This window comes from Stenella coeruleoalba (genome assembly GCF_951394435.1).
Source record: "Stenella coeruleoalba genome assembly, chromosome: 2".
Classification (NCBI taxonomy): domain Eukaryota; kingdom Metazoa; phylum Chordata; class Mammalia; order Artiodactyla; family Delphinidae; genus Stenella; species Stenella coeruleoalba.
In genome coordinates this window covers 160764384-160790356 of record NC_137147.1, presented here as the reverse complement: position 1 = coordinate 160790356, position 25973 = coordinate 160764384, and the positions used below count along the sequence as shown (strand labels likewise).

At 36.3% G+C, this 25973-nt stretch overlaps 1 long non-coding RNA gene across 2 annotated transcripts in view; it reads right to left on the bottom strand.

Annotated features, from left to right (window-relative positions):
- LOC307182459 overlaps nt 1-25973 on the bottom strand; it is a 167142-nt gene that overhangs the window by 41026 nt on the left and 100143 nt on the right. The window contains exons 1-4 of one of the 2 annotated variants that reach the window (XR_013827177.1): nt 20899-20962; nt 16438-16611; nt 15179-15343; nt 7275-7331 (exon numbers count right to left, since the gene is read on the bottom strand). This is a non-coding gene — a long non-coding RNA (uncharacterized lncRNA). Of the gene's footprint in view, nt 1-7274; nt 7332-15178; nt 15344-16437; nt 16612-20898; nt 20963-25973 lie in introns of those variants that run through there. The other variant, XR_013827176.1, reaches the window with a different exon arrangement.

Genomic DNA, 25973 nt, shown 5'->3' with positions numbered 1-25973 from the left:
AATGATTTCTTTCATGGACCCTGTCTTTGGTGCTATATCTAAAAAGGCATCACCATAGCCAAGGTCATACAGGTTTTCTTCTATGTTATCTTCTAGGAGTTTTATAAGTGGAATCCCTTTTTTAAGAGTAAGACATTATAAATTTGATTGGCATTTCTGTGTGAGTGGTCAAGGCTTATTGATTGTTGGGTTTACTGTAGTGTGAAATGTGTGATCAGGTGGCTTTTTTAATGAGGATAAAACATAATTATTAATTATAAAAGTCCTTTTCTCTGGGGTGGTTTAGTTTCTCTAGTCCTCAGATGCTATGCCGTAGTTAAGATGAGGTATAATTCCAGCCAATTCCATTCTAGAAGTGGGTAGAGTAAGAGAGCTGAGTGCCCAACTGTCTATTTAGATTTTCACTTAATATTTATATTTAACATGTGTCTCTTCCTCTCCATGTTTTCTCCCATGTTTCCTCACTATCCTGTCATATCACCAAAGTCCCAGAGTCTGTTTGCTCAGTTTTGCCAGTTTCCCACTAACGGAAGGGCTAGTTGTCTAGTCTAATCATTCCATATCCATATTTTCAACCAATTCCCATGTCTTCAATTTAGCATCTGACCTACTGCTCCTGAGATAAACTGGGTCTCCAATTCCTAAGCATTGGCGATTCTATAGGGAAAGGTAGCTTTGCTTCTTTTTGGTATAAACCTCTGTAGTCACCTAAGTTATAACTTTCTCCTCCAATCAAGCATCTTATTTACATCCTGAAAATTATTAAAATCACTTGTCTGCTGTTATCTCTTCTCCTTTTCTCTTTGCCCTTGTGAATCTATGCCTTTATTATCTTACCGTCATTTTAATGAAATTTAGAGGAGAGTCAGTATGCTGTATTAAGAAGTCTTACATTACTGCCATTTGCATCTATAAGAGTCACACTATTAAAGATGTTGTTAAAGATTACTATTGGGCCACTAAATAGTTGATACTATATGCTAAGTGAAGTTGATTAGCTGTGGTTTTCCTCACTTATCTGAACACCTCACTATATTTTCTCAATAGTCCATGCTTGAAACCATTGTACTTTAATCATATTTTAAACTATGTATTCCAAGCCTCATGAATCACATAATGTAATCATGGACAAATAATTGCATTTTACCTTCAAAGAACGAAGTGAACTTCAAATAGACACAGGTAGGATAGGACCATAATTCACTTAAGAATACATTTATTAAAATGAGGAAAGAAACACCATGATATGCTAGTTGATTTAAAATTTTTCTTGGTTGTCATGAAGTATAGTGAAGCATCACTAAAAACTTTTTTAGATTTTCATTTTTATTACTAGTTTGACTTACTGAATTCACATATTCATAACACATAAGGTGCCTAAGCACACTCATTTTAAATGATAGTTCATTGATTTGCACATAACCCTGTTTTTCCTACTTCTCACTAGCCTATGGATTCAAATGAGCCTATTTCAATTTTAAAACCCAGATCTTGCTGTTTGATTTCCCCTACTTACCTACTCAGGACTGAATCCCTCTTTAGACTAACTTATCCCACCTCTTTACATACTGCTGGGCTATTTCAAGGAGCAGAATCACCTGCCCTTACTATCAATGGGAACAGAGGCTCCTTACCCCCCTTGCCACTGCTTCTCTTACAAATTATGCCTTCTGATTGAAGTTCAGTTTGGAATCACAGCTCACTTTGGTCATTTTAAGATCTGACCAGCCACTATTAGGCACTATGTGCCTTAGAAACTTAGCTTTAGGTACCTTATGTCTTTATGTCTGTGTGTTAGTTGCTGTATCCCTGTGTCACTATTAATGCTTGCTCCTGTAACTTCTGACTCACTGCTGATGATGACCACTGCTGTAACTGGTCCAAGGTTTGCCCTGAGCCACCACTCCCTTCTGCTGTCCTGACGATCCACTTCTGCTGACCACTGTGTCAACTGGAATTGTTCTCAGTCTGTGGTGAAATAAAAGGAAAATGGATGTTTCCCCTGTGTGCTGAGCACTTTAAGACTCTGAGGGGAATCTTGTTTGGTTTCTAAGATATGACAGAGTTTAATAAACAGCTTTCTCATTTCGCTCATAGGCATTTTCTCTCTGTGACTAGAATGTACCTTTTAGATGGCAGTTTCACAATGGACTCAAGACCTAGAACCATCATTTCCTTTTGATCCTAATTGTCATATAGCAATGGCTTTTACCTGGTGATAATTTTGCCTCCCAGTAGACATTTGTCAATGTCTGGAAACACTTTTAGTTGTGACAACTAAGCAGGTACTAGTGGCATTTAGCGGTAGAGGCCAGGAATGCTGCTAATATTCTACAAAGCACAGGACAGCTCAGCTCTCCATAACAGGAAATTACCCATCTCTCTCAAATGTCAACTGTATCCAGATTGAGGAAGCCTGTAATAGAGGAATGGAATGGAATGGGCAGGCACACCACAGTCAAGACAAAGAAATCTTGAGAATTCTAAACTGTAGATGATACAGATTATTTTCCTGAAGAAATTAAATCTTGTGGAAGTGGTCCAAAATCTACTCACTGTACACCTAATTCTGCTTTAAGCATAAGAATATATTTCCCATGGGATAACGGCTGCAGAATTTGTAAAATAACATGAGGGAACACAATGATCCAAGTCCTAACTTTTTAGCAGATCTTATTTCATATAAATTTCTGCCATGGACAAAAATTCTTTTCCCCTTGATTTTAAAATAAATTCAATAAAATAATAAAATAAAAATAAATCCCTTTCAGCTTTCCATGAGGGTGCACGTTTTTTAAAAGGATGGAAATGTATTGGGCTGGCCAGGAAGTTCATTTGGGTTTTTCTGAAAGATGTTACAGAAAAACCCGAAGGAACTTTTTGGCCAACCCAATACAGGAGTGCTAGGAACAAAGTCTAATGAGAGCCCTCATGGAAACATCTGAAATGATTTCTTCTAATTGGAACTGGATTGAGATCAAAAGCAGTAGCATCTGTGATAGAAGACCCCAGCTGATAGGGAATGACTTAAATAAGCCTCTGGCTTTCTTTCACTGTTTGGCACAATTCTGGAGCACAGTGGTTACATTAAACAGAAATCCAAGAATTCCCACAACACTTCTGTCCATCTCCGTGAGGTGAAAAACAAACTGTGAAACAGCCAAAATATGTCTCTTTTCTACAGTCTCATATCCACATACTTCAGCCTTTCTTAACTCCTTTCCATCCATAACTCTCAGAATGAAGCACTGGAAGAGGAAGATGGGGGTGGGGTCATAGCACTCTGTATCCTGAAACATATATCCAACCATGCAAAATACTAAAGATAGAGGCAGACCTACAGGGGGAGTCCTACAAGCAATTCATACTTCTAAATCTACCATATATTGTACCTGGACAAAGCAGTACGTGAGACTGACTACTTGGCAAAGAATTTGTCCATCCAAACCTTAGCAGACTTTAATTCTACTCAAAAGTATCACACTCAGTGGGTTCCTACTTGGTCATACAGATTGTATTTAGGGTTGTGAAGAGCAATCTTCTACCTGTCTTAGATGTTAGAAGGAGAATCATGAGACCTCTGAGTGCCAGTGAAGAAGGCTGAGGACATTACATCTACTGACATGCCCTGGAATAGGGTAGGTTGATTGTGTTAGTTTCCTACTGCTTCTTACCACAAACTTAGTGGCTTAAACAAACACACAGTATCATACAATCTTGAGGCCAGAAGTATAAAATGCGTTTCACTTAGCTAATGTCAGGTTTGGCAGGGCTGTCTGTCCTCTGGCGTCTCTGGGGAATAATTCATTTTCTTGCCTTTTCTAGTTTCTAGAGGCTGCCCATATTCCTTAGGTCATGGCTCCATCGCTCTAGAGCCAGGGGTGACTGGTCAAGTTGTCATTGGCCAGGTGTCATTGTTCTCCCCCTTGACTTTGGTTTCTCTGACCAAGATGCTTTCCCAGCTTGCTCCTTTAGCTCTTGTTCCTCTTTAAAAAATACCACTGTTTTTGAGAACCTACATTTTGCCAAGTATTCCTCCAAATATTTTTAATGTACTATCTGAGTTAAACCTCTTAAAAATAGTACAAGGTAGGTATTCTTATCAGACACAGGTAATGACACTGTACTTCCCACTCTGCCATCCCCTGTGGATTAGCCTAGAAGAAACTGCAATTTCCTGGCTTGTGTCTAACAGGGAAAAGCAGAATCAGATACTAGGCACAGTGCAGATATCTAATATGTGTTAAATAAACTAAACGGGGCACTAAAGTTCTATTTTTTCCCTGATAAGACCGGGATGGTGAGGCAGAGCTGAGTATTTCTATTTCAGTTAAAATTCTTATCAGTTTAAAATCCTATCAGTAGATGCCATTTAATGAGAACTGAAAAACATTGTGACTACTCTTAAGAATCATCATGAAGCTTACATCTTTGTCATTTTAATTGGAATTTGTCAGTATATACAAACACATACCTATTAGAGTTTGGAACCCCAAGCAGAACATGGAAAGTCATTGCAAGACAGAAAGAAAAGATTCCTATTTTAGAAAAAGAAACCATTAACTTTTTCCTATTGCTATTCTTTGTGCCCACTTATCCTTCTACTTTTATTGACTTCCTTGTCTTTTGATTCTACTTGTCTATCTATACTCCTGGTGTGCGTCTGAAGAAAGGCAGAGCAAAACCCACTATTAGCATCAGACAAACCTGGGTTCAAGTCTTGCCCTTGCCATGTACTGGGTATATCTCTGTGATTTCATGCAAGGACCTTCTCTATGCATCAGTTTCCCCGTTTGTAAAATGGAAAGAAACTGCCTGTCTTCAGGGGTGATTTTTGAAGTTCGGTTTTATTACAGAGCAGATGGTCAATAAATGCTAAATCCTTTTGCTGATATTATTTTTAATATTATTATATTGATATTCAGCTCTGAGGATTTATTGAGTGAATATGTTGAGAGTTTTTGGAGCAATGTCAAGCAAACAAAAAGTCATTTCATATAAATGTTAGCTATTGGTACATTTTTAAAGCAATTATTATTTTATTAATATCAGCTTATCTTTGATTCATGGATTTTCTCTTTTTTTTTTTTTTTTTTAAGCCAAAGTTTTCCCATTTCTTTTCTAAGCAAATACCCAGACTTAATATTCAATCTCCCTGCTTTGTGGTACTGGCTTGCTTCTCCTGATAATATTTAAAACCCTTGACCTGATCAATTCCATCTAAGCTGATAATATCTAAAAACACCCTTCCAGCTAAATAGCCTCCTGGAATTAGCTTGACCTCTGCTGACTCTCCTTTGTTCCACCATAATGAACACCCCAGTATGACAACACCCTAGGTCCTATGAATATTATGAAATCATAACCAAAATATTATTTGATAACTTGTCACTCTGTGAACTAAAACACTTCTCTACATCTAATTCTCAGTCCCAGTGCTCTAAAGCTGGGCATGACAAATCTTTTCTGTAAAGGGCCAGATAATAAATATTTCAGGTTTTGTGGGCTAGACAGTCTCTGTGACAACTACTCAACCCTGTAGATATAGCCCAGAAGCAGCCATAAAACTATGCAGATGAATGGGTGTGGCTATGTGCCAATAAAACTCTTTACAAAAGTAAGTGATGAGCCAGATTTAACCCTCAGAACATACTTTGCTTACCCCTGTCTTAAAGCATGCAATTTTCATCAAGGGTTATATCACCCCCCAAGGGGTTGTAAATTAGACCTTGGCAGGAAGGGTGGCAAAAAATCTTACTCTTTGTACAAAGCACAGATATAGTACAAAAAAAGATTGTTCTGGGTTGAATCGTGTCTCCAAAAGTTGATGTCTACCCAGAACTTCAGAATGTGACTTTATCTGGAAATAGTGCCTTTGCAGGTATAATTAAGGGAAGATGGGGTCATATTGTATTTGGGGTGGGCCCTAATCCAATAACTGGTGTCTTTATAAGAAGAGGGAAGTTTGGCCACAGTGACACGCACAGAGGAGACACTGGAAAGATACACAGGGAAAGTGCCACATGATTGAAGTGATGCTTCTGCCAGCCAAAGAATACCAGGATTGACAGCAACAATGAGAAATGAGGAAGAGGCAAGGAAGGATCCTCCCTATAGGCTTTAGAGAAAGCATGGCCCTGCCAGCATCTTGATATCAGACTTCAATTCTGCAGAATTATGAGACAACAAATTTCTGTTGCTTTCACAGAAAGCAAGGTGTTAGACAAGAACCAACATTTATTTTGAAAATATTTTCTGCTTTTCTAAATCTGGCTTCCCCTTCAAACACTGGTGATTGGGTTTCATCCTCAATCTTTCTCTAGAGTTGCTCCAACTCTTAGAAATGATGACTTTGTACTTGGTCAGATGAACCGACCTTTGCCCTGATATCTTTATCTTCAGGGATGAAGACATGGAGCAATCATAATTGAACTGCAGACCCAACATCCGAGCAGCTTTCCGCTGTCTAATATGCCAAAGAATTGAGTTGTTCCAACTCTAACTTTCAACAGTAGGTGGAATCAGAGATAAAAGAACTAAAACAACCTCTAAATTCCAGAGCACAACTAAATTTGCATTCTTACTATGGACCAGATTACAAACTAATTATTGTGAGCTCAATATTTTTAAGCCTGACTTAGAATAAAACAAAAGCTTAGACATGCTAAGAAACACTCCCCAGGTCACAAATGTCTGAGTTGTCAGGTCCAGTTTAATGCAAGGTGTCATATTCTTCACAGTGTGTTACTTTGTATCTGAGACCTACATGAGAGAAGATTTAGGGGAGCCCCACAAAAATCTGCAATCAGAGGTGTTATGATTCCTTTAATTAGATGCTCAGACCAGAACAGATGATCCTCAGAGACTGAACAACAGAGCTTCCTTAGCCAGAAATTGTCCTGTTGGGTCAGCCAGGAAATAATTGAAGGCCAGTCTCCCACGCGACTGGGAAATGCCTCACTCCTAACATCCTAGGTTGAGCTATTTTGGGCCAAACTCTTGAGAGTTCACATCTCCAATGTCAGTTTCCTATACCCCAAAAGAAGCAGCACGATTTATTCAATAAATGTGGATTAAGAGTCCTTAATATGCTAGGCCCTGGAAAAAGGCAGGGAATCAAAGAAAAGAAAGACAAAAATCTGTTCTCATGGAGTTGATATTATAGTCAGAGAAGAATAAACCGACAAAAAATAAAATAAGTAAAAATAGATAGCATATCATATGCTGGTACTAATGTATATGGTTAAGAGCACAGAACAGATTGCATGTCTCACCACATATGAAGTGTGTGACCTTGGCCTAGTCACCTTTCTGTACCTCAGTTTCTGCATCTGTAAATGAAGAGAATAACAGAGGCTGTCATACAGGATTGTTAGAAGGATTGAGAGAAAGCACTTAGATATCAGCCTGACACATATATTATTAGCTCTTATTATATGAAGAAAAATAAAATTAGCACTGAAGCTAGAGAGTGAAGTTGGTGGCTGTGGAGATGACTGAGGACAATAAGGCTTAGATTTGGAAAACCATGATTTTTGACTCTTGTCTCTGCCGCCTACTTTGTTATCTTAGAAAAAATATGTAACCTCTCTGATCCTCAGTTTTTGTGTTTTTGGTTTTGTCAGTCTGTAAAATAGAGATAATCCTACCAACCATGTGGGTTTGAGATAGAGTGAGTTGGACAGAATGAAATAGCACTGGTAAAGCTCACAGTGGTCCTGCACAGAGAATATGTAATTCACGACTCTGTTTCTTCTTAATCCCTAAACTGTGGTTGACAGAGAGGCCTCTCCTAATCTCCTAGACAGGAATACATTGCTCTGCCATCCCTTATCCATGGGGGATACATTTGTTCCAAGACCCCCAATGGATGCCTGAAACTACAGATGTACTGAATCCTATAGTTTTTCCATATACATACATACTATGATAAAGTTTAGTTTACACGTTAGGCACAGTAAGAGAATATACAGGTTACCAGCATCACTACTCTGGTGCTTTGGGGACATTATTAAGTAAAATAAAGGTTATTTGAACACAAATACTGTTGATACTGTGAGAGTCGGTCTGATAGGTAGCAAATGTAGCGTGGACAAAGGGATGATTCACATCCCAGGCAGGATGGGGCGGCAAGGTGTGAGATTTTATCAGGCTTCTCAGAACAGCACACAATTTAAAACTTATGAGTTGTTTATTTCTGGAATTTTCCATGTGACATTTTCAGACCATGGTTGACCACAGGTATCTGTAATCACAGAAAATGAAACCCTGGATCAGGAGGGACTACTGTATTGAGAAGGCTGTGGGCATTCCCATACGGCCCAAGTCTCTCCAAAGACATGTCCAAAGAGTTGATATCAGCAGCAGTCTTTTACTTTTGTCATTAAACAGAGTTTTCCTCCCCAAATAAGACTCTCTAGGAGTAAAAAGAAACAAAACTATTTTTATTATTACTATTATTATCCCCATTTAAAGATGAAAAACGCAAGTCACAGAGAGATTAACTGGCACAAAGTCATAGGGACAGAATTCTTTGGACATAGGGTTTGAACCAGACAGTATGGCATTTGTTCCATATGTTGTGCTGCCTATTATGTGTCTGGCACATCATAGTCACTCAATAAACACTTGTGTAAATGAATGCATCAAAGTAGAGGCAATGAATAATTAAATCTAGACTACCACATGAATGTAAGTGTGGTACATATCATTACGGAGATGGGTACATAGGGAAAGAATGGGGGAAGCCACCTACATCAGTTTGAAATACAAATTAGGGCTTGAGGACTAAAAATAATTTTCTGTAGCCAGAATGCCCTTTTGATTCCTTTCTTTGATGATTTGAAATACTGACAATTGACCTTTAGAAACAAAAGGGTTTACAGTTGTACACTATAAAAAACATATCTCATATCAAAGACCTTACAATATGGAGATGCTCAAGAACTGCATTTATTCATGGGGTCCTCCTATATAAGATATATTCAGGACTTACACTATTCTGAGTATTATTTTAGGAGAAGGAATAACAAAGCTAAGGCATTATTCCTTCTGATAAAGCAATAGAAGGGAATTTGAAGCCAAAGAATAGCATAAGTAAAGCAAAAATATATGAATAAACAACATAAAAATGCAAGAATTTTGAAATGACTGAGTGTGGAAACACTGATGTCACTCTTACAGAGTTCAGAGCAGCACCTAGGGACCAGTTACCATGGACCTGCTTTCAGTTTAAGCAGCTCCAGCTCTTCAGTTGTTTTCTCCATTCTGCTCTCAACGAGACTAGCTACCGAATAAGAGAAACTGTTGGAGGCATGGGGCACGGCATATTTTCTCCAGCCCTTGAAGTAAACATTCATCCTTGCCAAGCAGAGAAACACTGGACCTAGTGTTCATGTCAAAAATGTATTATATAATAAGTCAGTTCTTGGCTTTCTACAACAGCCTTTTAGGCCATCATCAATGCTTATGGTACAAATTTAAATAGAGATTATGCAAATACCTACAATACAAGGATGCCAACATAAATTCTATGGTGTTTCTCAAAGCACAGCAGTACCAGAAAAGGCATGGCTTTCAATTTAATTGCATTAAAATTGGTCTCTTTTGGCATATTTTCTTGGAAATGAAAGGGAAATAAAATTGTATTTTCTTTTTTGTGGGTTTTTTTTTTTTTTCTCAGAATTGCATGATATTATAGAAACAACTCACCACTTGTGAAAAAAGACCCAAACCAATTTCAAAATATTTCATAGATATTAAATATCAGAAATTGAATCTAAGTTCCATAAAATGGTCAGTGAAGAATACATAGAAGAACATAAAATTATCACCTATATTGGATAGGAAATGAGTACTAGTAATTAAATCTGTGTTGATGGCAAAAGCATTTTGTTCTTTTGAAACATATAAATGACAACTAGTCAACATCTACTGACCATTCTTAATTTTTCTCTTCCAGTATGGTTGTCTCAGGAAATAGGTTTTACAGATATAATGGTTTACATAGTTATACGTTACCACCTGAACACAGCCATGCACACAGACTTGCCAGTATGCATCAAAATGACATTTCAGTTCTTATTTCTTAGGGTCTCTTCCTGCAATCAAACGTAAGTACATTCTTCATCTGTCTTTAGGAAAGCATTTAGCTATAAAAGTCCAGACTCAGCAAGGAATTTCACAATAGAATGATAAAAATATCAAAAGGTATCAAAAGGTAAGAACCTAGTTTTTCATAATACCCTCAGAAAGATTTTCTTCATCTAAAAACTACCATCTCATAAAGAAAGCAAGCTCAATGGTTCAAGCAATAGGTTGAGTTCTTGTATCACTTTCAAAATATGAGGAACTAGCAGACAAATGTAGTAGCAATAATTTATTTTTGAAGCATGGATAATGTGATTTTCCTACTTTTTTTTCCAAAAGAGAAAACAATCAGCTGAGATTTCAGGACATATAATTGAAAGCTTTTTTCTCCTATAGGCAATATAAAGTAGAAATTGAGACAAACCTATACTAACTAGGATATACTCCACCGCTTTGTAAAAAGTTTCCTTCCTTTTACAAGGCCAGATGGTAAAATGCAAGCACCTACTACACACACAAACACACACACACACACACACACACACACACACACACACATTTTTTGCCAGTGCTACTAAAGATGGCTGTTATGTTATTTCATAAAAGTGCCTGATTTATTCTCTTTCTGAAGGGTAAGGTGTCCCTTTTGGTTGAATGACTCCAATTTGTGTTGACTCATTCAGCAGAAGAGTTAAATAAAAGAAAACTTTACTCATGATGCCACTGACTTCAAAATCCATTTTATAATCCTTAAAATTTCATTGAAAAACATTCTTTCTCTTTTGTGCTGTCAGAGAAACCTTGCTGCAGTTAGTTACATTTCTAACATCTAGTGCTGCTTCAGTGACAGGGTCTTGCTGATGGAGCCATTCCAACTGGACTGGAAGGCATGGTGCCTGAGCCTCTGTGCTCGTTTGCATGGTGACCTCCTCACTGAAGGTTGATGAGTTGTTTTTTATTTTTCATGTTTCTCAGAGACAGAATGAATACCATAAGCTCTCAGGAGATGATTTTAATTTAAATTATTTAAAATCATTATCACTGGTGAGTTTTACATAACTGTATCCTTCGATGGTATACCAGCATGTGTGATTTTTCTAACTGGAGAGTTAATATATGTGTACACACACACACATACAGCTTTGCTTTAATAAAGCTTGGTAGAGTTACTTCAAAGAGGAACAAACATAATGGAGATAATAATTTTGTGACAATTCTTTCCAACTGGTAACACAGGTAATTTATTTTAGGAACAGTGTATCACAGCCACTATACTGTACCTCCTCACTAGAATTAAAGCCCCAAATCATGATGTAACTTACAAGAAATCAGAGATTGTTCTGTCTTGTTTACCATTGCACCAGCTGCACCTAGAACAGCAACTGGCACACAGTTATTATATGTTTTTTTTCCCAGTCATTAATTCAGTGAGTATTTATTGTTTTGCCTACATGTACAAAATACTGCATACAGAGGTGATAATTAGTAGTGAAGAGACAAAAATGATCTGAGTTTACCATGAGGCAATGGCAGATAGGAACAAAAAAAATCAATTAAAATAAAATGTGATAAGTAATCTGATTGAGAATAGTTATTATAATGTGAATCAATGATTTCACAATTCCTTTAACATATTGCAAAATCCTCTATTAAACTATTCAGGCATGTTTTTGGTATTACGTGATTTATTTTTCTTCCTATGACTTTAGCAAATTCACCTACAAGGTGAATTTCTCATGGTCAATTATGGCCTTGAAAAATATTTTTCTCTCTTCTGGTTTTCTGATTATTATTAAAATTCTTATTAAAATATATGCTTATTCTAAGAACAAGATATAACATTCATAAACATATTTGTACCTAATAAAAGAGCACTTAAATACTTAAAGCAAGTATTAACAGACATAAAGGGAGAAACTGACAGTAATACAATATAGTAAGGGACTTTAAATACCCCACTTACATCAATGGATAGATCATCACACAGAAAAAAAAAAAAAAAACGAAACAGTGGCCTTAAATGAAACATTAGATCAAATGAACTTAATTGATACCTACAAAATATTTCATCTAAAAACAGCAGAATACACGTTCCTTTCAAGTATACATGGAATTTTCTCCATGATAGATCACATGCTAGGCCATAAAACAAGTCTTAATAAATTTTAAAAGACTGATATCATATCAAGTATCTTTTCTGACAACAATGATAGGAAACTAGAAATCAACTGCAGGGAGAAAACCAGAAAAAATCACAAACACTTGGAGATTAAACAACATGCTACTAGGAAACTAATGGGTTAATGAATAAATCAAAGAGGAAATTAAAAAATACCTTGAGATGAATGAAAACAAAATAGGAACAAATATTTCCAAAATTTATGGGGCACAGCCAAAGCAATTCTAAGTAGGAAGTTTATAGCAATACAGGCTTACCTCAATAAATAAGAAAAATCTCAAAAACACTACCTAACTTTCCACCTAAAGGAAAGAAATTAGAAAAAGAAGAACAAACAAAATGCAAAGGCAGAAGAAGGAAGGAAAAAATAAAGATCAGAGTAGAAATAAATAAAATAAAGACCAAAACAACAATAGAAAAGATCAATGTAAGAGATGATTTTTTAAAAAGGTAAACAAATTGATAAACCTTTAGACAGATTTATCAAAAAAATAGAGGGCCAAAATAAATAAAATTAGAAATGAAACAGGGAAAGTTAAAACTGATATCACAGAAATACAAACAATCATAAGATAATACTATGAAGAGTTATATGCCAGCAAATTTGACAACCTAGAATAAATGGATAAATTCCTAGAAACATACAATTCTCCAAGTCTGAATCACGATGAAATAGAAAATCTGAACAGATCAATGCCTAGTAATGAAAATTTTTTTAAAAAAAGAGAAATAATGAGCTAGAGCCTTAATAATTATTAAAATATATGCATTCTCTATAATTTTAAAAGTTTGATCCATCAACAGATGAATTGAAAAAGAAGATGTGGTAATATATACACAAAGAAATACTACTGAGCCATATAAGGAATGGAATTTTGCTGTTTGCAACAACATGAATGGACTTGGAGGGCATTATGCTAAGTGAAATAAGTCAGACAGAGAAAGACAAATACTGTATGATATCTCCTACATGTGGAATCTAAAAACTACAACAAGCTAGTGAATATAAAAAAAAAGAAGCAGACTCACAGATACAGAGAACAAACTAGTGGTTTCCAGTGGGGAGAGGTAAGTGAGGAGGGGTGAAATAGGAATAGGGGGTTAAGAGATACAAACTATTATCTACAAAGATATATTGGGTAAGGATACAAAGATAAGGATACAATATATCCTTATACAAAGATAAGGATATATTGTATAACACAGGGAATATAGTCAATATTTTAGAATAACTATAAATGGATTAAAAACTTTTAAAATCGTGAATCACTATAATGTACACCTATACGTTATATCATATTGTACATCAAGTATACTTCAATTAAAATTTTTAATTAAAAAATAAATAAATAAACAAAGTTTGGTTTTGACACACGAATATACAAACACATCTATTTGTAAGCAATGGCTCTTAAAGATGAACATACATATACCTTTCTCTAAATAACATTATTCCTTAAGTTGCTAAATTGTTTTACATGCATATAAGAATGAATGCAGCAATATTATGTGAAATAGCCAAAATCTAGGAAAGCCCAAAATATACATTATAATAAAAAATGTTTAAGTTTTTATATAATTTTACACAGCAAAGTGAATGAACAAATATTCATACATGGAATAACATAAATAAATCTTAGAAAAATAATTCAAACAATATTGAATAAAAAAAGATAAACTCAGAAGGCTATGACAGTATGATATCAGTTTTATAAAACTGAAAACGGCAAAATCAATTTTATATACTTTAAGTTGTATAATGTTTTTGAAAAGTTTGTTTTTTAAAAAAGCTAGGAAATAGTAAATATAAAATTCACAACAGTGGTTATCTTAAGGAGTTGCAAAGATCAGAAGAAAATACACTAATAGTGACACTGGCATAGATAACGATTTACTTACCAAATTCCATGGTGGGTTTACCAGTAAGTTCTATTATGATGCTTCATAATTTTTACATACATTATATAATGGACATTGCTAATGTTTTGCCCATTTCTCTTCAGATCCCACTTATGTTTCTTTATGCTTCTTTTTAGACTTTTGTATCTTATTGATTATAAAAGCTCTGAAGTATACTGCCTTTGATGACTGCCATTAGCCTAATAGAATCACTTTGGCTAAATACACCAGAAGAGAACCAGAAGTACCTGAGAGTTCCTTTCTTCCTGGGATGGCCCTCAGCCAATACAGAAAAATCAATGAAAAGAGAAAAATCAATGAAAAGAGAAACTGGTTCTATTGGACATTCCTCCCCTATCTCCTTTGCTGGCTCTAAGACCTCCAACCTTAGAATAAGTTAGGTTCTTAGTCTTTGGTCTTCTTCCCTTGGTTATCTATACCCAGTACTTGCATGAACACATAGACTGTCACGGTTGTATGATCATGATTCTCAAAATCATATCTTTTGCTTAAAACTCCATACCAGACCCCCGACCTGTATATCTGGCTGCCTAATTAACATCTATTGGATGTTCAATGGGCCCTACAATTTCAACAAATCTCACAGTTAGAACCTAGTATGATACTTCTCCTAAACTTACATTCTTACAATGTTCACATTTCAGTATATTCTCCCAGCTCCTATGCCAAACCATCATAAAACTTTGGCACTTTGGTTAACTCATTAAACCAGGGTTGTTCAAACCCTACACATTCCAAAGAAAGGCTTGTCTTCAGAACTGGTCCTTGGATGGCTCCTAGGAAATAAGCTCTTTACTCTTGTAATATTCTGCTTGATAAGACCATTTTTGTATGCCTCTGACTTTGGGTTATGCTGAACCCATTTTACCAGATAAGTTTGTCCTAACAATGTGATTTATGGTGTATTGGTCAGGGTTCCCCAGAGAAACAGAGCCAATAGGATATAGAGAGAGATATATAAGAGGAGACTTATGACAGAAATTTGCTCACCTGGTTATGGAAGCAGAGCGGTCCCATAATCTTTCATCTGCAGGCTGGAGAAACAGGAAAGCCAGTGGTGTAATTCAGTCCGAGTCCAAAGGCCTGAGAATTAGGGAACCGATGGTGTGAGTCCCGATCTGAGTCCCAAATCTCAAGAACCAGGAGTACCAATGTCTGAAGGCAGAAGAAGATGGATGTTTCAGCTCAAGCAGAGAGAGCTAATGTGCCTTTCTCCCCCTTCTTCTATTCAGGCCCTCAACAGATTGGATGATCCTGCTGTCATTGGTGAAGGAGATTTCTTCAACTCAGTCTACTAATTCACAGCCCAATCTCTCCCAGAGACACACTCACAGACAGATTCAGAAATGTTTACCAGGAATATATCATTGATTGAAAGGGTCAGTATTATAAAACCATCAATTCACCTCTAATTGATCTATATGATAAATACAGCCTCAATCAAAATCAAAGACCAAGAAGAGCCAAGATAATCTTGAAGAAGAAAAATAAAAAATGGAAAATAACTGTATAATGAAGTCATTATAAAGCTACAGGATAGACACAGAGAAATAGACCAATGAAATAGATGGTCAACAAAGAGACTCACTTGTATATGGATGCAGCATAGAAATGATGGTATGTTCAATAAATGTTGATTGGACATCATTTAGAAAAATGTACTTTCACCTATACCTCACAATATACACAGAAATCAATTCTAGATGGATAATAATCTAAATGCTAGAGAAGAAAAGAGGATCTTCTTCAAGGTATCATAGAAGAAAATCTTCATGATTTTAAGGTAATCAAAGTTGGCTTAACCAAGAAAATATTACTAATTGGAAAGGAAATTAGAAATGCTTGTCCATCAAAAAATACCCTTTATAGGATAAAAAAAGCAAACTTAATAGAAAAATGGGTCAGGGACTTGAACAGAGGATATTCAAATGGGTAAAATATACAGAATTTGGAGAACATATGGATCTGACACACTTATGAACTGAAGGTGAGAAGTTAAATTGCTTCTATGATTTGGAAAATTGTTTGGCATTATCCACTAAAAAGTTGAACACATACTTACTCTATGACCCAGCTAGTGATGGGTATATCTGTGGAAGTACATTTTAGGCACAGAGAACTGTGAGTCCAAAGACCTTAAGACAGCTGAATACCTGATGCATTCAAGCAACAACAAAGAGGCTGGTGTTTTTTTTTTCCTTCCCTCTCACCCTCCTCCCATTGGAGTGTAAAGGACTCATCTGACCCACCTTGTTCACTGAGGTCTTCCCAGCAGTTAGGTGGATAACATAAAAGCTCACTAAGTGTCCGCAGGAATGAATGAGTGAGAGAATACATCCAGTTTCCTTTTTCTTTTGTTTTTTTGGCTGCACCTTGAGGCATGTGGGATCTTAGTTCTTCTACCAGGATCAAACCTGCATCCCCTGGAGTGGAAGCACAGAGTCTTAACCACTGAACCACCAGGGAAGTCCTGAGAATACATCCAGTTTCCTGGCTTTTCATTAGCACATCTCTGTTCTTTTATTAAAAGCATAAATCTTTATAATGATCCAAATAACAAAGAGATGAAAGCTTCTGCCCCAGGTTCATTATTTCTTAAAGTGTTTTTGGTGGATCATTGGTTCCACAAATGCTCACCCAAAAAAAAAGTCTCACAATAATATGTGGAAACTTTGCTTACTGTGTCTCCCACTTAGAAAATCACACTATTCTTTAGCAGATTAAAATGTTTTTGAAAGCATATAAAATATAAAAGTTGTAGAATCGAGAAGTTCTTGCAACTAAAACATACTCCCGTTATAACTATTCAAGTATTTTCCAGATGGAGTTGACCCTGGAACCATTTTTACTTAATGTCTCTTAACATTCTCAGGAAGCCAATGCTCTACCATGAACTTGGGGAAATTAGGAGAACACTGATAAACAAGCCTTGCTCTGAAGAGTTCTGCTGAGGTGATGCAGAGTAAAGATCAAAGATGACTCTAAGAAGAAACATGTAACATGATGAGGAGTCAAAAGGACCTCTCTTCTTGTCCTTCTCCTTTGGAGAGGTTTTAGGAGTCACATGGCTTAAAAAGGGGAAAATGGGTAAATGCAGCACAGAACAAAAAAGTAAATGAAACATAGTGGCAGGATTCCCACAGAGCCAGTTCTAAAACCCTGCATGTTTTCAGTAACCATAAAAACATCTGAATTCAAGCCGAAAGTGCCACGTTCCATTGAGACAGCACCAAGTGCTTGGTGTCTTCTCCTGGAATTCTTGTTTAACACACCAAGAACGCAGATTTTTTTTTTTTTTTTTAATAGCCAGAATAAAACATAAAGGACAAAAAGGAGTGGGAGAATCACTGGCGATTCTCCCCATATCTGACTATTTGTTGTGTGGCTGAAAGAGCATTTGGGTGACCAATGACTCCTATATTTCTCCTTTTCTCATAATGTGACTCAGAAATTGGTCCCACATTTCACAAGTGTTCCCCATATATTTTCAAGTCCAATATTGCCTTTTCTGAGATGTGACTCTGGTTACATTCAGAATCAAGGCCTCCCTATAAGATTAAGCATTCTTAATACCAAGCTTTGCTACCAGAAAAAAAAAAAGAGAAAAACTTTCTATTTTACTCAGCATTACATAAACAAGTCGTATCTAATTCTCTGAAGTGAAAGTGCCATAAAAGATATACACATATACGTTTTCTCAGGTGAATTGGTGCCATAAAGCTGTATTACAGATATGAATCATGCTTTTCTGCAGTAATATTTGGGGCTATACAAATACTGTTTAGAGACATTTTGGCTTCTTCTACCTTTGCAGGATAAGATATTAAAGGAAATCATTACTATATTTTATTGAAGTTAAAACTGCTGGGTTATAGCATTTTTAATATGGTAACCTAGGCCAAATACTGAATCTAGCATTTATTTTATTGCTTTTGACATGTCTTGTTTAAAGGCTCTAAGAAACGAAAAATTCCAATGAAAGCCACATTGAATTTTATTGATATAATTTCTATAAAGTAAAATCTCCATAAAAATTTATGTCACTTCATTAAATGAGACGATAGGAAATGGAATTATTCTTGGAGAAATTTTTATATGGTCAATCTGGTACAATTAAACTATCATCTAGTAGATATCTTTATACTACTGGAAATTACAGGATGTGTTTTCAGAAGTGTTTGGTTGATGTCTTTTTATTCTACAGAGAACTTAATGACAGTTATTACAACATGCCACACTACACTGATTGTACTAAAGCAATTCAATAATATACAGTTAAAACATTATCTAGGATCTATAAAGAATATAGAAATTCTCCTTCTATCTTCCCATGGTTCAATGGTTCTGAAAGGTGTCTGTATGTTATGTGATAAGGAAAATTGTTATGCTATTAAAAGTTCTATAGAGAGCTGTTGCTGTAATCCCATTAAATGTTGGATGTATATTATGTTGAACTGTATTAAAAATTAAGTTAGTAGACATAAACAGTGAAATTCTACAGTTTGCCTCCAATCAAACTTATTGTGCATTTATCTATCAAACAGGTAATTTCTTGGGCTTTCCTGGTGGCGCAGTGGTTGAGAGTCTGCCTGCTGATGCAGGGGACACGGGTTCGTGCCCCGGTCTGGGAGGATCCCACATGCCGCGGAGCGACTAGGCCCGTGAGCCATGGACGCTGAGCCTGCGCGTCCGGAGCTTGTACTCCGCAACGGGAGAGGCCACAACAGTGAGAGGCCCACTTACCGCAAAATTAAAAACAAACAAACAAACAAAACAAAACAGGTAATTTCTTATTGGCTAATAACTGGCTACTTTTGCCTGTTAAGGAAAACTTCTCTTATGTATCTGACCTATGATATCAACGTCTTAAGGATATGTGTTCTCTTCTTTCTATGTATGTTCTTTCTGGACAATGTCATCCACCATTTTGACAGAATAAAAATGTCTCCAACATTTCCTAACTAGATCTTTATCATGAAATCCAAAAACTACTTGTCTAAATTCACTGGACAACTCCCCTTGCTCGTCCTATAAACACACCAAATTCAATTTCTTGCAACCAAATTTATTAAGGCAATCAGTGCTTGGCCCAGATGTCAGAGTGTATTCATTGGTCAGACAATTGACTAGATATGTAGAGTTATCTTGCCCTGCCTCTTAAGGGGAAGCTGGATACTTTTCTGTCCCCAACTGGGGTCATTTAGAATATACTCAGAAGTATCAGCCTCTAGAGTCATGTTACCAGATTCAGCAAAGAGAACACAGGATACCCAATTAATTTTGGATTTGGGATAAACTACAAATATGTATACATATATTTAGCATAAGTGTCCCATACTTTGCAAAATACTTAGAATAAAAATATTTATTATCTGACATTAAAAATTACCTGGACATCCTTTGTTTTATCTGGCAATCCTAACTTTAAAGACAACCTGAATATATGCTCTTGGATTGGTTTCTAGGTAAAGCAGAAATGAACAAGGAAGACGTTTGTTTTCTTGGCTTAGGTTACAAATAGTATTGCCTACATTTCAAACCCTTTCCATAATTGCGCTGAACTCTTTATAACTACATCTTTCCTAACTTTTTTGGCAGTACGTGGGCCTCTCACTGTTGTGGCCTTTCCCGTCGCAGAGCACAGGCTCCGGACGCGCAGGCTCAGCGGCCATGGCTCATGGACCCAGCCGCTCCGCGGCATGTGGGATCCTCCCGGACCGGGGCACGAACCCGCGTCCCCTGCATCGGCAGGCGGACTCTCAACCACTGCGCCACCAGGGAAGCCCAAAATCTTTCCTAACTTTTACTGATTATTTTGATAATAGTTTAGATAATGGTTACAAAATATTTTCCATCTTAAGATTATATTTCATTATTCAGGAATGAATTTTATTTCCTTTCCCAAATTTATTCCTCTTTCAAGTTCATCCAGAAACTGGCAAGTAGAAGGATCCCCAGCATATTTAACAATCAATTTAATCCCATCACATTTGTTATTTCCAAGGACCCAAAACTTGTTGAAAAGTCTCTATTCTGACACTCAATTCTCTATATCTTTAAATAAAAAATTGAATATGCCTAGAACAAATTCAACATCTCTTCTATTTCCTTTTTGTTCTCCACACACTTTACTGCTCCCGTCTTTGTAACTTTTAACATTTTGATCATTATGCTTCCACTTCAATGCAGCCTACGTACTCGAGTATTTGCATAATTTCCCTCCATCCCAATGACATACACTGCTGTAAAAAGTTCCAAAATTCCAGCTTCTAATAACTCTCTTCAGCCCTGAGTGATTACTGTACCTCTAATATCAACCACTCACATTGACATTTAAATCTGTGTCATCACTGACTTTTAGTTGCTTTCTCTGTGGAATCTTACTTGTACAACTAGTTTACAAGATCACTTTGACTTTTGATACAACACCACACAGAGCAAAATGTCAACTCCAAAAAATTCTCCAAGAATGAGCTATTTTTTCACTTCTTGTGATATTTTGAAACAAAAAAGCATTAGAACAGGTAGTTAGGAGTTATATTTGCTTTGAGATTATATTTACAAACATGTAATAGGTGCAAATTAACAGCAATGCACTTAAACTACTGCTGCCTTTTCAGTAATTCTATCATGTTGCTCAAGGAAACGATGACATACACTGATTTTAGGAATTTTTGAAATGAAGAAAAATATAAGAAAAAATAAAATACTTATAAATCTCTTCTTCCACTCTATTCCATGTGAAGTAATTGATCAACTTCTCTTCTCCTCTGACTATGCAATATTAAGACCAACACTTACATAAAAGTTTTAACCTTTTTTTCACATGGAATTACATTGTGAGCATGTTTCCATTTTATTAAATTATTTGGATACATGGGGTTGAATAAGTTGTGTAGTGATCTTTAATAAAGATAAATAACTATTATCTGTAAGATTTTTGAAGATGTAGCTTTGACTACAATTCTGAATAATTCCTTATTAGAATGATAAATACCTGGTCAAAAGTTATGCTTTACTTAAACCTTCTGATGCATATTTACAAATTTATTTCCAGAAGGCTTGTAGCAATTACATTCTCACCAGTAGTCCATTTTAACAAGTCAGATAAATAATATTTTGTTCAGCGTTTAACAATTTTTATGTGAAATAGCATATTATTATTAATTTTTTATTTATTTATTTATTTTGCGTTACACGGGCCTCTCACTGTTGTGGCCTCTCCCATTGCGGAGCACAGGCTCTGGACGTGCAGGCTCAGTGGCCATGGCTCACGGGCCCAGCTGCTCCACGGCATGTGGGATCCTCCCGGACCAGGGCACGAACCCGTGTCCCCTGCATCGGCAGGTGGACTCTCAACCACTGTGCCACCAGGGAAGCCCGCCTTCATTTTTTAAAGATAGTTTTGCTGGATATAATATACGTGGTTGACAGTTCTTTGTCTCCTTTCAGTGCTTCTTTATATGCAGTTCTAATGTCTTCTGGCCTTTACTGTTTCTGCTAAAAAGTTATCTGTTAATCTTTTTGCCCCCCCAGTATAAATAATGATTCATTCTTCTCTCACCACTTTCAAGATTTTCATCTTATATTTGGCTTTCAACATTTTTAAGAGTGGATATTTGTTCATTTATTCTTCCCGGAGTGCACTAAGACTAATAGATGTGCCAATTAATATTTTTTTAAAAACTTTGGGGAGTCTGTAGCCATTATTTTTTTGAGTATTTTTTCTTCTCCTTTCTCTATCTCCTCTTTTTCTTGTATACTATTACACATATATTGGCGCACTTAACATTCTCTGACATTTCTCTGAGGCTCTGTTCCATTTCTCTTCATCCTTTTTTACATCTGTTCTTCTGATTGCATAATCTCTGTTGATCTCAAGTTTGCTAATCTTCCTTCTGCCAGTTCACATCTAGTAATAAGCCCCTCTAGTGAAATTTTCATTTCAGTTATTGTACATTTCAATTCCAAAATTTCCATTTGTTTCTTTTAAAAATAATTTATATCTCTTTATCAATAACCTTTTTTTGATGTGGCATTGCTCTCATACTCTTCTTTACATCTTTAATCATGGATTCTTTTATTTCTTTTAACATATTTATAATGGCTACAATGAAGTCTTTATTAAATCTGACATATGATCATTCTCACTAGCAATTTTTGTTGTCTTCTTTTCTCCCCAAACATATAGGTTATACTTACTTGCTTCATAATATTTGCTGGAAAGTAAACATATTAGGTGATATTTTGTAGCAATTCTGAGTACTGTTCCTTGCATACAAGCACACACCACCCCATCCCTGACTCCAGGGGGCTCAGAGTAATCCTCATTTGACAGTGGTTCTGGCAGGGCTGTCTTGGGTTGTCTCTTTCCAAGGTGACACACAACTTGATTTTTACTTAAGGACTTCCTAACACCTCTTTCTTAAATAGAATCTGTGACTTAGAGCTCTTTCAGTTGTAATCTACTGTTATTATACTGTAGCTTTGTTCGTGAGGAGAAAAGGTCTGAAAGGGGAAATAGTCTATAATGTTTTAGAGGACCTGAGTTCCTGGGCTGTGACCTTCAGATTTGTGAGTTAGCCTTTTTTTTACTTTCCCTTAGGTGAGATAGAAAGGATACAGCAGCTGAAGGTGGCTAATTGCCATCTTCCCAGGGAGATATGGCCTGGTGAAGTCATTTCTCTGGGAAGGTAGGCCTTTGTTACGGAGAATACTCTGGGGTATTTCAAAATTGTGATTTTTCCTCCCTCGATCTGAAATACAAAGGGAGTTTTTTTGGAACTTCACAGTTAAATTAGACCCAAATATAACCTATCATTTTTATCCCTAAACAGAGGCCCCGCACCATGCTTGAATGTAACCCTACCTAGGCACCGCCCCATGCTCAAAGATCAACTCCCCACCTGCCTATGTCCCGCCGCACCCTAAACAGCCCCCTACCGCCCAAGTTCCACCCCCAACCCCTGCCTAAGTTCCACTCCCCCACCTAAACTCTGCCCCCATAGCCAAGGCTTTTTTTTTTCTCTTTAAGATTTGGATTCTGTTTTACCTTGTTGATTCATTGTTGTTGATTCTTTCATATTTTTACTTTTCCTAATAAATCTTCTATTCTTCTAATTTTATTTTATTCTCTTTTTTTTTTTTGTGGTACACGGGCCTCTCACTCTTGTGGTCTCTCCCGTTGTGGAGCACAGGCTCCAGAAGTGCAGGCTCAGCGGCCATGGCTCACGGGCCCAGCTGCTCCGCGGCATGTGGGATCCTCCCAGACTGTGGCACGAACCCATGTCCCCTGCATCAGCAGATGGACTCAACCACTGCCCCACCAGGGAAGCCTTATTTTATTCTTTATACTTTGTTATTTTCTCTCCTTTTGGTTTGTTCCCCCCTTCTTTTTTCTTTTTTCTTATTTCTCTGTAGTTTTATTTTACCTTGTTGCAGTTGTTTCAATTATAGTTTTAGTTTTCCTAATATATTTTTTATCTTTCTAATTTTATTTTGTTTTTTATTCCTTGTTATTGTACTCCTCCTTTTTTTCTTTTTATCTTTTTTTTTGTTTTTTTTTCCCCACACCACAGAGCTTGTGGGATCTTGGTTCCCAGGCTAGATGTCAGACCCGAGCTCCTGTGGTGGGAGCTCCAAGTCCAAACCACTGGACTAACAGAGAACCTCAGACCCCAGGGAATATCAATCAGAGTGAGGCTTCCCAGAGGTCCTCATCTCAGCACTAATACCCAGCTCTATCCAACTGCCTGCAAACTCCAGTGCTGGACATCTCAGGCCAAACAACCAGTAAGACAGGAATACAGCACCACCCATGAAGAAAAAAAACAAACAAAAGGAAACCACAAAAAAATATGTTACAGATGAAGGAGCAATATAAAAACGTACAAAACGAATAGATAAAGATGTAATGAAGACAAAATATGCAACCTACCTAGTAATGGTAGTAAACATGATCCAAAATCCAGAAACAGCATGGAGAAAATACAAGAAACATTTAACAAAAATCTAGAAGAACTAAAGAGCAAACAAACAGTGATGAATAACACAATTATTGAAATTAAAAATACTCTAGAAGAAATCAATAACAGAATAACTGAGGCAGAAGAACAGATAAATAAGCCAGAAGATAAAATGGTGGAAATAACTGCCAGGGAGCAGAATAAAGAATAAAGAATGAAAAGAACTGAGGACAGTCTCAGAGGCCTCTGGGAAAACATGAAACACACCAACATTCGAATTATATGGGTCCCAGAAAAAGAAGAGAAAAAGAAAGGGTCTGAGAAAATATTAAAAGAGATCATAGTCGAAAACTTCCCTAACATGGGAAAGGAAATAGTCAGGTCCAGGAAGTACAGACAGTACCACACAGGATAAGCCCAAAGAGAAACACAAAAAGGCACATACTAATCAACCTATCAAAAATTAAATACAAAGAAAAAATATTAAAAGCAGCAAGGGAAAAGCAACAAATAACATACAAGGGGATCCCCATAAGGTTAACAGCTGATCTTTCAGCAAAAACTCTGCAAGCCAGAAGGGAGTGGCAGGACATATTTAAAGTGATGAAAGGGAAAAGATTACTCTACCTACCAAGTATTTGAATACAGTCTGAATCTCATTCAGATTTGATGGAGAAATTAAAACCTTTACAGACAAGCAAAAGCTAAGGGAATTCAGCACTACCAAACCAGCTTTACAACAAACGCTAAAGGAACTTCTCTAGCAAGGAAACACAAGAGAAGGAAAAGACCTACAATAACTAACCCAAAACAATTAAGAAAATGGTAATAGGAACATACATATCAATAATTACCTTAACTGTAAATAGATTAAATGATCCAACCAAAAGACAAAGACTGGCTGAATGGATACAAAAACAAGACCCATACATATGCTGTCTACAAGAGACCCACTTCAATTCTAGGAACACATACAGACTGAAAGTGAGGGGATGGAAAAAGATATTCCATGCAAATGGAAATCAAAGGAAAGCTGGAGTAGCAATTCTCATATGAAACAAAATAGACTTTAAAATAAAGACTATTACAAGAGACTAAAAACGATACTACATAGTGATCAAGGGATCAATCCAAGAAGATATAACAATGGTAAATATTTATGCACCCAATACATAAGGCAAATGCCAACAGCCATAAAAGCAGAAATCAAGAGTAACACAGTAATAGTAGGGGACTTTACATTCAAATTCACCAATGGGCAGATCATCCAAAATGAAAATAAATAAGGAAATATAAGCTTTAAATGACTCATTAAACAAGATGGACTTAACTGATATTTATATGACATTCCATCCAGAAACAACAGAATACACTTTCTTCTCAAGTGCTCATGGAACATTCTCCAGGACAGACCATATCTTGGGTCACAAATGAAGCCTTGGTAAATTTAAGAAAATTGAAATTGTATCAAGTGTCTTTTCTGGCCACAGTGCTATGAGACTAGATATCAATTACAGGAAAAAAACTGTAAAAAATACAAACATATGGAGGCTAAAGAGTGGGTTATGTTACTAAATAACCAAGAGATAACTGAGGAAATCAAAGAGGAAATCAAAAAATACCTAGAAATAAATGACAATGACAACACAACGACCCAAAACCTATGGGGTGTAGCAAAAGCAGTTCTAAGAGGGAAGTTTATAGCAATACAATCCTACCACAAGAAACAAGAAAAATCTTAAATAAACAACCTAACCTTATACCTAATGCAATTAGAGAAAGAAGAACAAAAAAACCCCACCAAAGTTAGCAGAAGGAAA